Here is a 13,008-nt window from a genome sequence, read left to right as displayed (position 1 = left end):
GAGAGGCCCGCGTACCACAAAAAAAAAAAAAAAAAAAAAAAAAAACTGGGCCTGATGGGCGGCTCCATATATATTTGCTGGTAAATGAATCCACTCTTCCCAGCTAACATGAAATGTCACTTTAACATAGAATAAACTGTTGGAGTTACTCATCTTAAATCATTATTTTACATTATTTACTTTATCTTCCATTATTTTTAGAAACACTTTATCCTGCTTTCTGCTATTTACTTATGGCTTCATGGTTTGACAAAGTCAGACCTGGTTGCTTCCTGCTAGCACATCCATCCCGGGACATCCCCGCGTCATCTGTCTGTTCCTCCTTGAACAGCAGGGATTCTGACACTGGGCCCAAACCAAGTGAGCGGTTCTCCTTGGACCACCTCACTCTCCACATGGATGTCTTAACAGCCTTTCTGTCAGATCTCAGTGGCCCCCTGACACCTAGAGGAGGGAGCAGGGCCAGGCTACAGGAAGTCCTGGAGGGTGGAATTCATCTTTCCCTGTGTCAGCAGCCAGGAAGTCTGGGCGGGACGTTCCCAGCCATGTGGTTCAGGCCAGGAGGCCTCCACGCCCGCCCCAGGGCTCCCTGCATGTGCCCCAGTTGTGTAGGTGCACACAAAGTCACATTTAGACACTCACGATCACAGCCAGCTTAAATAATGCCAAGAGCATCCAGCACGGTAAAAGGCAGTGAAAAAACTAGACATGATGCCTTTGTTTACAACACAGCTCATTTAATTGTAGGGTTATACAGTTCAGTTGTTGATAATAGTTGTGATTAACAACCTGCTTGTGAACCTCTCGGAAGTTTGCTATCTGCTCTGTGTCGGTAAGCCTGCTCCCTTGGCCCGTGAAGTCCTTCAGAAACACAACCTGTGTACCAATGAAGCAGGGAGCTCTTGTGATGGAGAAAAGCGGGCAACTTGAGGCTTTTCTAAAACAAAATCATTCCAGAGGGGTAAACCACCTGAGCTCTATCTTCAACCTGCAGAGGGTGGAAGTCTGCAAGAAAAGAAAGACTGGGCTGGGCTGGAATATGGGGAGAGCCAGACAGGAGGCCTGAGGTCGGGCCAGGACCAGGCCGGCCACAGGTCTGGAGGGTATTGAACGTGCAGGCAAAGGAACGGCCTTTGACTCAGTGTCAGCTGTCTGCTGGGCGTTGGGCTGCACTCAACAATCCCGCAAGGTAATGTCCGGATTTACAGTCACTAATTAACTGGTTAAACCAACGAGCTTGCACTTAGGCACTAAGTGAGCCCTGGCGGGGCTGGCGCTCCCGGGATGCAGAGTGCAGGTGGGGGCGCGCACACGGGCCCCGGGCAGGCGGCTGCAGTGCTGCGTGGGCCGTGCAGGAGGGACACGGTCGCTGTCAGTTTGGCCGGGGCCTCCTGAGAAGGGGACGTTTGAGCAAAGCCCGGAAGGAGGTAGGGAGCCGGCAGGGAGACAAGGGTCCCAGGCAGAGGCCCTGCCCAGGGGGTTCACGGAGGAGCGAGGAACATGGGCTGCGAGGAGAGAGTGGGCAGGAGGGTCAGGGCCCCCCGGCATGTGGGGCTGGGGATGAGGGGGCCTGACCCGAGCACGGCTGCCGGCAGAGCTCAGACATGGAGGCCTGCAGGTGTCGGGAGGGTCCGAGCGAAGACACTGAGGTGCTGAGACGGGGAGAGGGGATCCGGCCCTGTGTGCCCCCTCCAAGTCTTCCTGCCACTCCAGCAGACCAGAGCTTTTGAAACCAGAAATCGGGTTTCCAGTCGGGGAGTATAAACTGAGGCTGGACGGAGAGAAGGGCAGGATCAAGAGACAGAGGACGCAGGGCGCAAGTATTGGGTGCAGTAATTAGTTTTTATTTTTATCCAAGTTACACATACACCATAGTTAGAAGGATGGAGCGCTCAGAGGAGGATGCTGGCCGGAGCTGACCAAACCGGGCCAGTGACCGTGTGTGCTGGTCAAAGCCCCACCCCGGCCTCTGGCCATCTGACCAGCCGGGCTTAGTCTGATCCTCTGCCCTGAAGTCTGCTGCAGCCTGAGGTCTCACCTAAGCCTGCAGCGCAGAAGCCCCACTGCTGCAGGGAAGAAGCCCCTCCCTTCTCACTCCCTTCCGGGCCACCCACTTAGCAAGCCAGGGTCCGCTGCACCTTCCCAGATACGTACAAAGGCAAGGGCACATTTTTTCCCTGGATTCCATGCTGGCAAATGCGTGGCTGGTGGGAATTCTGGGTGCACACCCTGCTGAAAATAAGCACTTTGTGTCTCCCTAGGTTCCACCTGCCAGGGAGCTCAGAGCCACGATTGAACTCAGCTCTTAGCTTGCAGAAATGACACAGGTCCTAAATCATCTGCTAATTTGCCTGCTCACTTTTCTTGGATTTACTGTTCCATCTTCCTTTCTCCTTTTATTTCTTTTGAAGTACATTCAGCCTTGTTCCAAAAAAGAAACAGAAGTTGCTACAAAGTTACATATATAGAGCAAGCTAATGTTAAGCAGAATAAAAAGAGACCCAGGGCAAAGCTAAGAGGGAGTGGGCCAGTGTGGAAGCCGGTGACCCACTTCCCGGGGGGGTCAGTGCATCACTTCTGCGCAAATATTTGCTCACTCAGTCCTTCCCCATTTCGGGCACCTGTCTGGACTTGGGGCAGCCTCAGGGGAGGGCGGGGGGGCGACCCAGACTCTTCCCTTCACAGACCTGGCAGGGAAAGGCAGTGTGGAGACCAGGGCTGCAGTCAGAGGAGCACAGCCCAGCCTGGGACACAGAGACCCGAGGAGTGACAGCCGGCCAGCTCAGGGAGGACAGAGAGAGCTCCTGGGGTGGAATCAGCCCCCTGTGATGCGATCCCAAATGGGGAGGACTCCAAGGAGGCGGGCACACACCCTGGAGCCCAGACCTAAGGCAGGAGGTGGGGCCAGGCTGGGGGCAGGGAGTGTGAACTTGACCCCAGGGCCATGGGACAGGCTGCCAGTGCCCACTAGGCACCCTTGTTTACCTTTTCCCCGGGCAATGATTCTGTCTCTATTTTGTAATTACTGTACTGTATGAGTTCTTGTGAATTGCCTTGCACCCTCTGTGGGTAGAAGAAGGGCATTCGTTCATTAACAACTTAATTAGCAAGTCCTTTGCCAGCCATGCTTTCCACCTGGGCCTGCCCATTCCCAGCACAGCACCAGCCCTGAGCATCCTGCAGCTGGGAGGAGTCTGCGTGCTGGCAGGCAGGGGGGCCCCACTGGGAGATGCTGGCAGCCCACCCTGCCTCTCCCGCCTGCGGGCAGCACACAGAGGCCTGGAGCTCCGTAGCTGGATGCCACCCTCAGGGGCGGCCTGGCCACCCGAGCCTCCCCTCCCACTCCGCCCCCTACCGGCAGGTCTGCCCTGCTTCCCTCCTCCTCTTCCCGAGCCCCTCCGAGGAACTGGGACCTCCACGCTGCTCTAGCTCCACCCGGAGCTCATCGCCTCTCCTGGGCCCACAGCGGCTCTGCAGCTGGGCCGAGCTGCGGGCACAGGGCAGAGCCCCCAGCACCCTGAGCCTCAGCCTCCACGGGGGATCCCAGGGGACACCCCTGCATCAGGCCCGGCCGCGGGGCCTCGCTCCTCCCCGGCATCACCTGCCCTGGAGCCTCCTGCTGGGTCTAGCCACCACGAGGCCCCTGCGGGAACCTAGAGGCAGAAGCAGGCAGGTCAGAACCTGGCTGTCTCCCCGCCAGGCCACAGCGAGCAGGGCCATGTCCTCTGCCTAAAGCCGCTGCCCCCATGAGCGGCTGCTTCCTCCAGCCAGGGCTTTCTCCGGCTCCAGGTCGTGCCTGAGTACCCACCACCCCTCAGGCCTCGGTGGTTGCAGGCCCTGTGGTTGCTCTCTCTTTATGCTCACTGGTTCCCTCCACAGGCACTCAGGTCAAGTGTGCTATCTTCTGCTGGGTCCCCTTCTGCCACGTCTTCCTTCCAAGTTGCCTCAGACAAGGCTCTTTTGTTTCCAAGGGAGAGAAATAAGCATAAGCCACATTAAGCCCCTGTGTCAGGCGTCCGCAAGACCATCCTCAGGCCAGACAGTTCACTAGATGGACTCACACTGCTCAGAAAAAGCCGTTATACTCACAGGCATGGCTTGTGATGGGGAAAGGATGCAGATGAAAGTCAGCGGAGGAGAAAGGCACCTGGGAGAAGCTCAGGAGACACCAGGCACAAGCCTCTGGGTGTCCCTCCCGACACAGTCACCTGGGGACACACTTAATTCCCCCAACAGTGTGGAAACAGGTGCAAAGCATTCCCAACCAGGGACTGTCCCCTGAGCCATGGTGGCCAGAGTTTTTACTGGAGCTCAGTCACGAAAGCCTGCAGCACCCACCCAGCCCCAGAGAAAACACAGGCATTTGCCAGAAATCACATTGTCGGGATAAACGTGTCTGGTCAAACTGGTCCGTCGTGGCCCGAGGCCTCAGGCATGCAGAAATACTCTTGCCGGGCAATATATTCTAAGATCTCTGAAGACAGGCGTTTATCTGGAATGGGCAGGGCCTGCCATTAAGCAGAATGAGGAAAAAGCAGTTCCCAGAGCTCGGGGAGGGGCTGGCAGCTGAGCCTCCAGGGAAGCAGAGCAAGAAGGGAAGTCTTCAGGGTTCCCTCCTCCGTCCCGCAGGGGCTGCCTTGTCTCTCCTTCTTGCTGTTCCTGCCCTTCTCGGTTTCCTTGTCTGCCCTTCTCTTCTCTTCGTCTCTCCTCCCCTGTCCGCTCTCTCCCCCTCCCCCTCCCTGCCAGCATCCTCCCCTTCCATAGGCACGTGGGCCAAAGGCAGCCGCCACAGGCCAGCTGCCTCCCTCATTCGTGGTTCAGGTACAGTCTCAGTTGGCTGAGGCCCAATCCCCAATGATTGGGAGGGAGACTGTGATTGGATCAGCTTGAGTCAGGGGCTCACACCTGCTCCCATCAGCCGTGGCCAGGGAGGCGGGTGCAGAGAAAGGTGGTGTGGGCTGGAGAGACTCCCCCAAAACGCATCCGCTCCACAGGCACGGCACTCAGCACCCACAATGACAGGTGAGACCAGGGGCTCACAGACAGCGCGGGAGGGAGAAAATGCACAGGCGGGACCAGGAGCCCAAGGAGGCCACACTCCCCGTTTTAGCCAGAGAAGCCGTCGGCACAGCATCCTGGAACTGACCTTCTTTCGCAGAAAGACCTGAAACCGTCTAAAATGACCTCGGTCTGAGATGATCTGACCTCACGGCCAAATGAGGCACGCTTGGACCTAATGCTGCACTTAAGTCTCCTGCGCGGACATAGCTGGTCCCAGAGACAGGGGACCAGTCAATCTGACCAGGAGCTAAGGAGGCACCTTAATGAAAGGGACAGGGCTGCAGACCCCTTGTCTTTTGGCCCCACGTTATTAGGCCCCCTCTGGTGGACTGGGGGGGCCTGACTAAGGTTCACAGAAGGACCCTCAAAAGGGTGCTCACCTAGAAGGAGGAAGGAAGCTGCTGAACAAACTCGACCCAGGACCTGTGAGGGGGCTGTGCTGGCAAGCGGGGTGAGGCTGGAAGCGGGGCAGCTACTCTGGCCCACGTGCAGACAGAAGTGAGGACCTCACGGCAGGAAGAGGAGAGGACTCACAGCCGAGCAGTGCCGGGACCCAGCCCCCCAGGGCAGGCGCGAGTGTGAGCGAAGGGTCACTGGCCCCTGCAGCCCCGTGGCGGCTTGCCCGGCCTGTCTGTTCTCACCTGAACAGACAGGCGGGGCAAGCCGCCACCGGGCTGCAGGGGCCAGAGTGCAGCTGTGACACTCCGTGGCCAGGCCAGGAAGCACGTGGTGCACTCAGAAAAAGGACCAACTCCTCGAGTTGAAGGAAGCCCCAGGACAGCCAAGGGGAGGGGAGGTCTCCTCTGAATAAGGTGTGTGCGTTCAGCCCTGAGTTGGAGAAATAAAAGTGAGAATATCTTTTCTGGAGAGGAGGGCACGGTGATCTCTCGCCTAACACCCACCGCAGGTGCACCCTATCTCCTTGTTCACTCTTCCTCCTCCACTATGGAAACCTAGTCTCAGGAATCATCCTGGGAGCTCTCACTACGGGGTACCTAGACTGGTATTGGATTAAAGGTTATTTCTTCCAAGAAATGTACTGTTGAACATACAAAGGCCAAAGGATGGATGCTTTCTGGGTGGGCTGTCTGGACTTAGAAAACAGAGGAGCAACGTTGAGGGCCTGAGGGTCCTTCCTGCTGCCCTGCTCCCACCCGGTTGCAAAGAGGAATGGATTGTGCATCCAGAAAGCACTTGGCCACCACCATCCCACTGGCTCCCGGAGGTTTCTGTGGCCCCTGACCCAGCCCCTCCAGCGGGGATGTCAGGGCCTCCCAGGAGCCAGGGTAGCACTCAGCAGGCATTTCCACAATCCCTATCTTTCTCACCTCTCCCCCAGGCCAGGCATTTAACCCCCTGGAGCTGCTGTGCACCCATCAGTAAAATGGATAGAATAATATCAATCTCGCCAGGGTGTTATTTAGATTTATTTATTAATGCTGGCAATATACTCAGAGCCCTCAAGATTAAAGCAATAGATCACCGGGAAATATTATCACATCCTGTTGCCATAGAGATGGGGCCACTCTCTCAGCTCCTCCTCAGAGCCCTGTGCCGAATTAGGCTCTGTTGGTGGAGAGCTGCACCAACCAGGACATTAACACTAACAACTGTGATAATTAAATTACACAGAGAGGAAGCCCATGAAATATGCATGGGAAAGAAATGGATTTGATTCATTTAGGCCACTGTGCATGTTTTCCCGTTAGAAATGGCTCCCCCAAGCCTGGGGCTGGTTCCCTGCAGCATTGATCTCTCTAGACAAGGCAGAGGGGTTGGGGACCTAGGTAGGGACCTAAGTTGGAAGCAGGGGTGGGGCAGAGACCCAAGTACAAACTTCCTGAAAGCAACAGCGCTGCTGGGGCCCAGAACTGAGGCCGGTGGCCCTAGGGCACAGCGGCCCTGGGCAAGACCCTCACCGACCTCTCACCAGCGACTCCCCTGACTTTCCCCCCACCTGCCTCTTCTGTAAGATGGGGAGGCACTGGGGTGACCCAGGTTTTGTTGTAATGATTCAAAGAGACAGGAAAGAGGCACGAACTGCCCTCAACGGTGACCCCTGAGAAAAGGGGAATCACCCACCCCTTGGCACCAAGCAAACTCTAGGCTTCAGAACTGGGTCGGGAAAATTCTCTACGTGTGGTTGGCTATTTAACTTCCTGTCTAGCGGGAGCAAGCTGCAGCCACGGGAACTGGGTCCCCGACACAGAAGCATCAAAACTAGCTGCATCTCCCAACTCTCCGCCACACGTCCCACTGCTCTCACCCTCCCAGCCAGCCCAGCCCAGGATGCTCCTTCCGGGCAGCCCCCCTGTCCACCCTGAGCGGCCTTACTCAGCACAGGCCCAGGGACACCTCCATCCTGTGGACAGGGACCAGCGGCCTCTACTCCTCCATGCCTGCTTCCTGCCCAGGATGGGAGTAAACCTCAGATGGGACCCCAGCAACTCCAGGCCCTGCCTGGACCAGGAACCTGAGGGAAGTCTGCTGCCAGAGGCCCGGGCCCCTGAAGGGAAGAACTGGAGTCCCAGCTTGGAGCCAGACACACGTGGCACCGGCCGCTCCTTCACTAGCTCACCTGGTAAGGTGGCTGGATGTGCGCCGGGCCACAGCCCTCCTGCCTTGGCTGTGGTCTCTTCTCAAGGCCTCTCACCCCCTACAGTCCCTGTCCCTTGGGATGAATGCACCACACCAGAGCCCCCTGCAGCAGGCACTGTTACTCTGCCCATTTCACAGGTAAAGAAACTGAGGCTCGGTGAGCTCAGTCACTAGCCCACGGTCACCAAGCACGTCAGCAGGGGCAGGATTCAGACCCAGCTCTCCCAGAAAGGCTTGTGTTCCTAGCCATGTGGCCCATCTTGGAGGGAAGGGCTCTGTGTCACGGGTGGAATGTGCACAGGGGTCCTGAGTTTGTCCCTTGCTGCACCCCACCTCCCTCAGAAGTTTTACAGAGCCCTCCTCCACCTGTGAGTGCCCCGTGAGGTCCAGGGGAGAACAGCTCGGGTGCCCAAGGGCACCACCATTAAGGAGCCCAGGTCTGCCTGACACAGACAGAGGGGGCTCAGGGAGGCGCCCTGCCCAGGAGCCACCAAGCACCCCTCTGAGGTCCCCGTGGGGCATCCCTTCCCTGGGAGGTCACTGCCTGGGCCTGGTTCTGATGTCATCCTGGATGCATCTCAGTTTAGGCCTTGTGTTCCCCTCAGACCAGGAGCTCCTTGCCAGCTGGGACAGAGCCTCCCCACCACACACACACACACACACACACACACACACACACACACGCACGCACACACGGTCAAACCAGCTCTTTCTGATTCAAAGCCCAGCGTGCTCTCCCCACCACCTCACCGAGGCTCAGGAGGACCAGCTAAGTCCCTTCCACCATGACCCTGGGCCCCGTTTCCATGGTCGTGGGGTCAATGAGCAACGCGCTGGTGACCTTGCACTGCACAGTATCTTAGCAACATCCCTTCACCCGGTGCCATGTGCCAGGCACTGTTCTAGGCACAGAAGAGACTCAGGGAACAAAGATCAAAGCCCCGCCTTCGTGAACCTCACAAATCCACGTCAGATGGCGTGTGCCCAGGGTTGAGGGGGTGACCAGGGAGCCTCACTGAGAAGGTGACAGCCAAGCAAACCCCTGAAGGAAGTTCAGGAGCTGACCACAGGGTATCAGAAAGAAGAGTGCTCCAGGCACGGAAACGACACGTGCCAAGGCCCTGTGGCACCGACTTCCCACTGTGTCTTGGTACATGAAGGCACCTTGTTGAGCTCCCAGTGCCCAGGTGGGGGCCTGGCACCTGCCACTTCCTTTACAGTTACTGTATCCCTGGGACCCCACGACCACCTGGCGAGAGTTAGCCCCATTTTGCCATTGAGGAAACTGAGACTCAGAGATCTTAGATGGCTTTCCAGAGGTCACACACTCGTGTGTGCGACTTGGTCACAGGTCTCCTTGGCTCCAAGGCCTGTGTCTGTCCATGTGCCCCCCACCCCGTGCCCCACTTAATGCCATGAGTCCAGCTCACCTGGCCTTGGTGTTGATATTCCTCTTGGGGAAAGGATGAACAGATGAATGAATGAACGGACCAACCACAAGACGCGCCTTGCAGTCTGGCTGGGCAGGGGGCTGGCCCCGGGGCCCTGTCCAGAGTAGGTCATGGCTGGCTGAGCCCAGTGTCCGCTGAAGCCACCCTGCTGCCAAGCAGCCTCAGGCCAAGCCTGAGGGAAGCAGAACCGTGACCCCAGTCAGCCTCCTCCAGGACCGGGGCAGGCATCTTGGGTTGACTGACAGAGGCTGCGCTCACACCTACTCTTGTCTCCAGAGGGGTTCTGATGCACGCCTGGACTGCAGTCCCTCAAGGGTGGCAGCAAGGAAAGGTGTCAAGACGCCCAGCACCACCCCTGCCCTCCACTCCAGCCACCACCTCCCACCTTTACCCCATGGGTCCCAGCCACACGAAGCTTCTGCTGGTTGCCAGCAAGAAGCCCCTCGGCCAGCCCCAGGTGGCCTCCTGACCCCCGGCTCCATCAATACCCCCTTGGAGACCCTGCCCGCCAAGGGTCGACCGCTAGTTTTGGCTGCAATGCTCAGTGCAGACCTTGTCCCTAGAGCAGCCCTGACAGTGCATCCCTCTCCACCCTGTCCCCAGCAAGCCACCACCAGGCCCTGCAGAAGGCACGCGGGGACAGAACCAAGCTGTCTTTGCGCATCTCAGGCAATCTGTTTTCTCTTTCCGAGAGTGCTGCAAATCCATTTCCCTGACAGTGATGGGAATGGGTATTGTCTGTGGTGGGGAGAGCACATTATGAATGATTCCGCTTGAGTCCATTTCTAAAAGGAGTAAATCAATACGCTTTTCCTGGCACAGTCTGCTCCCCTCACCTGACCTCTCCGCTCAGGCCCCAGCTGCTCTCTGCCACCACCCTTTCTCCTCCTTCCTTCCTAGAAGGGGCTGGTCTTTTCTCAGAACCACCCACAGACCTCAGGAAACCAGCCTTCTCTTCCAGGGAAAGTGCACTCACCCCCACGGGTCACCAGGGGAGAGGAACTTGAGCTGTGCTTGAGAAACCTCCAGAGACCCAGCCTGGGGCCTCCAAAATCACAGTCAAGGGCAGGCCTGCCATTTGCTGGGCACTGCTCAGCATTCACACACATTGTTTACAAAACTCGTGGGAACACCAGGACACCTGTCCCAAGATCTGCCCTAGGACCTCTACCTGATGGGCAGGCAAGAAAACTGAGGCTCAGAGAGGCAAAGCGGTTCTCCCAAGGACACACAGCTCAAATGTGGCAAAATCTAGGTGCAAAGCCTGGTTTTCTTCCACAGCTCCACGAGCCGGCTCCAGGGACTCAGGGTCAAACCCCAGCTCTGTCACCACAAGCTGTGTGAGCCTGGACGAGTCACATAACGTGGGCAAGCATCCTCCAAAACAGGCTGGTACAACTGCTTAGGGCAGCACCACGAGTCTATCCAGAAAGGGCCCAGCCAGCCACGCCACGAATGGGGCAGCTCATCGCTGGCCCTCATCCCATCCTGCATCTGATCTCTGCCTTCTCCCTTCCCAACAGACCTCCGGCCTGGCTGTGTGCTTCAGGAAGTACAAACCTTTGCCCAAAGATGTCCTGGGCCTCTCCTGGCCAGCCCCCTGCCAGGAAGCCTCAGCCTGTGTGACAGCAGCTGTACACACCCTTCTGGCCTCAGGCTAACTTTAATCATGAGTGTCCGGTGAGCATTCTCTTTACTTTATGAACTCTCCCTCACCCCAAAGTCAGGCCATTCATTTTTCTGTTCTGCTTTGGAAGTACTTCCACAAATCCTCTTTCTGGAGGCAACCATGATTCAGCAAAAAAGAGGCTAATGCAACTCGCAGAGATCGGGTTCCAGCTGTGCCACCAAGTGGCTGTGTGGCCTGAGACGCCACCCTTCCCTCTCCAGCCTCAGTTTCTCCCTCTGTAAAATGGGAGGGTTGAGCTAGATGCATCACCAGGACCCCTCCAGCTGGGGGCCCCGCCTCATTTCTGGGCAAGTCAAGCTGCTGCAAGGGGTTTGGCTGGTCACTGGAAGAGGAAGCAGGTTCTCTGAAGGGTCTGACATCAGAGAGTGAACGCCCAGCCTGGAGGTTACGCTCAGCCCTTCTGCTCGCAATTAAGCCCGAGCCAGTCACTGGGCCCCACCCAACCATGAGGAAAACAGGAGGTTCCCGCTTCTGTGTGCCTGGAAGGTGGCCAGCTGAGCACATCAGGGGCCAGACCGCTGACTGCCACCCACAGCCGCATTTCCCAAGCAGGGGCTCGGGTGGAGCTGCCTGGTGATGAGAGGGAATGGGCAGGGGCCGCCTGGCCCTCGGACCAGCTCTTAGCCCTGTGCAGAGAGGAAGACGAGCCCCAGCCAGAGAGGCTCTTGGTGGGAGCTCTCATGCAGCTCCCGGCTGCCCCCTCCCTGGTCACAGCTTCTGCTGGCTTCCCCACTTCACAGTGTCCCCACTTCGGGGATCTGGCCCAGCTCAGGCCCCTGTGGCTTCCCCTGGGGCCTAGGTGACTGGTCGGCCACCAAGAGGTTTCCTGGCCCAAGGACCCTCCTCTGGGCACCTGGCTCAGGCCGGGGGAGAGGAGTAGCCCTGACCCCAGGGACCTGGGGCCACAGATGCCCTCAGGAAGGGGCCGGGGGACAGCGCAATCACCACAGGTGTGACAGGCGGAGGACCAGGGCCTCCGCCTGTCACACCTGTGGTGGGTGGAAGACATGGCCACCGGCCACAGGTGACCAAGCGCGGAGTAGCCGCGGGGCAGGCGGAGCCCAGCGGGCGGGGCAGTGCTCATGGGGGGAGCCCGGCGGGGCCAGCAGAACCCATGGCTCCTGTGACCAAACCCATGACATCACCAAAGACCTGGACCCACACAGCTCACAGGCACCGCTGGAGACAGCCAGGACCTGAGAGAAGGAGGAAGAGGCAAAGGCAGCACATGCCAGACAAGAACTGGGGACCCAGCTGCCAGCGGCGGTAGGATGTTCCCTGGGGATCCCTGCTTACTGGGGGTTAGAAGGTGGGGAGAGGGCTGCTAGGGTGGGAGGCAAAGACAGGAAAGCCCGAATGGTCACTAGGAGATGCTGTCAGCCACCGCAGGGGTGGGAGGGGCGCATCCCAGCTGCAGAGCCCACGGCCTCCCAGGCAGCCAGGTCCAGTGGCTGGTTGAGGCAGGATCATAAGGGCCGGGCCATCTCGGCCCACCGTGGGACATCTCTGAAGGCCACTGCAGGCTAGCAGCTGGCCTGCTGGCCGCCCCACTTCTCTCTGCCTACTCTTGCTCTATCCCAAGATCATTCTCTAACAATTGTCCAGCCCAGTAGACTCTCTCCGAGCCTGGTTCCAGGATGCCAGTGTACAAGCCTCACGAATCCCAGGGATGCTGCCAAGGTGCTTCCCGAGGCAGCTGGGCACAGTCAGCCGGGCAGCAGGCCTACCCGGTCTGTGTCCCTGACCTGCCCTCCTCTTCCCCTGGGGCTCCCTGCCTGCCCCCCTGTGGCCCAGTGTCCATCACAGCACTGGCAAGGCTGGCTCCCAACCCTGGCCATGCCTTCCTTTCCCCACACTCTCCCTCCTGCAGCCTTGGCCCTCTGCCAGCTGCTGGCCACCCCTGCAGTCCTCAAGGCCTGCTCAGAGCCCTACAAGGCTTCGTGCTGCGACCCCTCTGAGATTGCCCCCCCAGGCGCCCCGATCCTGCCTCAGCCTTGGCTTCAGCCTTCGCAGGCAGGACAACTGTGCTGTGGGGTGCCTGGCCGGAGCAAATGAAGAACAGGTCCCCTGGGTCCAAATGTGCAAGGTCAGAGACAACTTGGGGGCAGGCCACTGGGAGCTGCTGGTGGAGCTTTGACTCAGAAGGTGCCGGGCCGTCCCACCTTGGGGGTCTCTCATCCGTGAGACACAGAAGTGGAGGGGCCGAGG

The sequence above is a fragment of the Physeter macrocephalus genome, chromosome 2 (assembly GCF_002837175.3).
Source record: "Physeter macrocephalus isolate SW-GA chromosome 2, ASM283717v5, whole genome shotgun sequence".
Lineage (NCBI taxonomy): Eukaryota > Metazoa > Chordata > Mammalia > Artiodactyla > Physeteridae > Physeter > Physeter macrocephalus.
The sequence above is the reverse complement of the archived record's forward strand: the minus strand, read 5'-3'. Positions refer to the sequence as shown.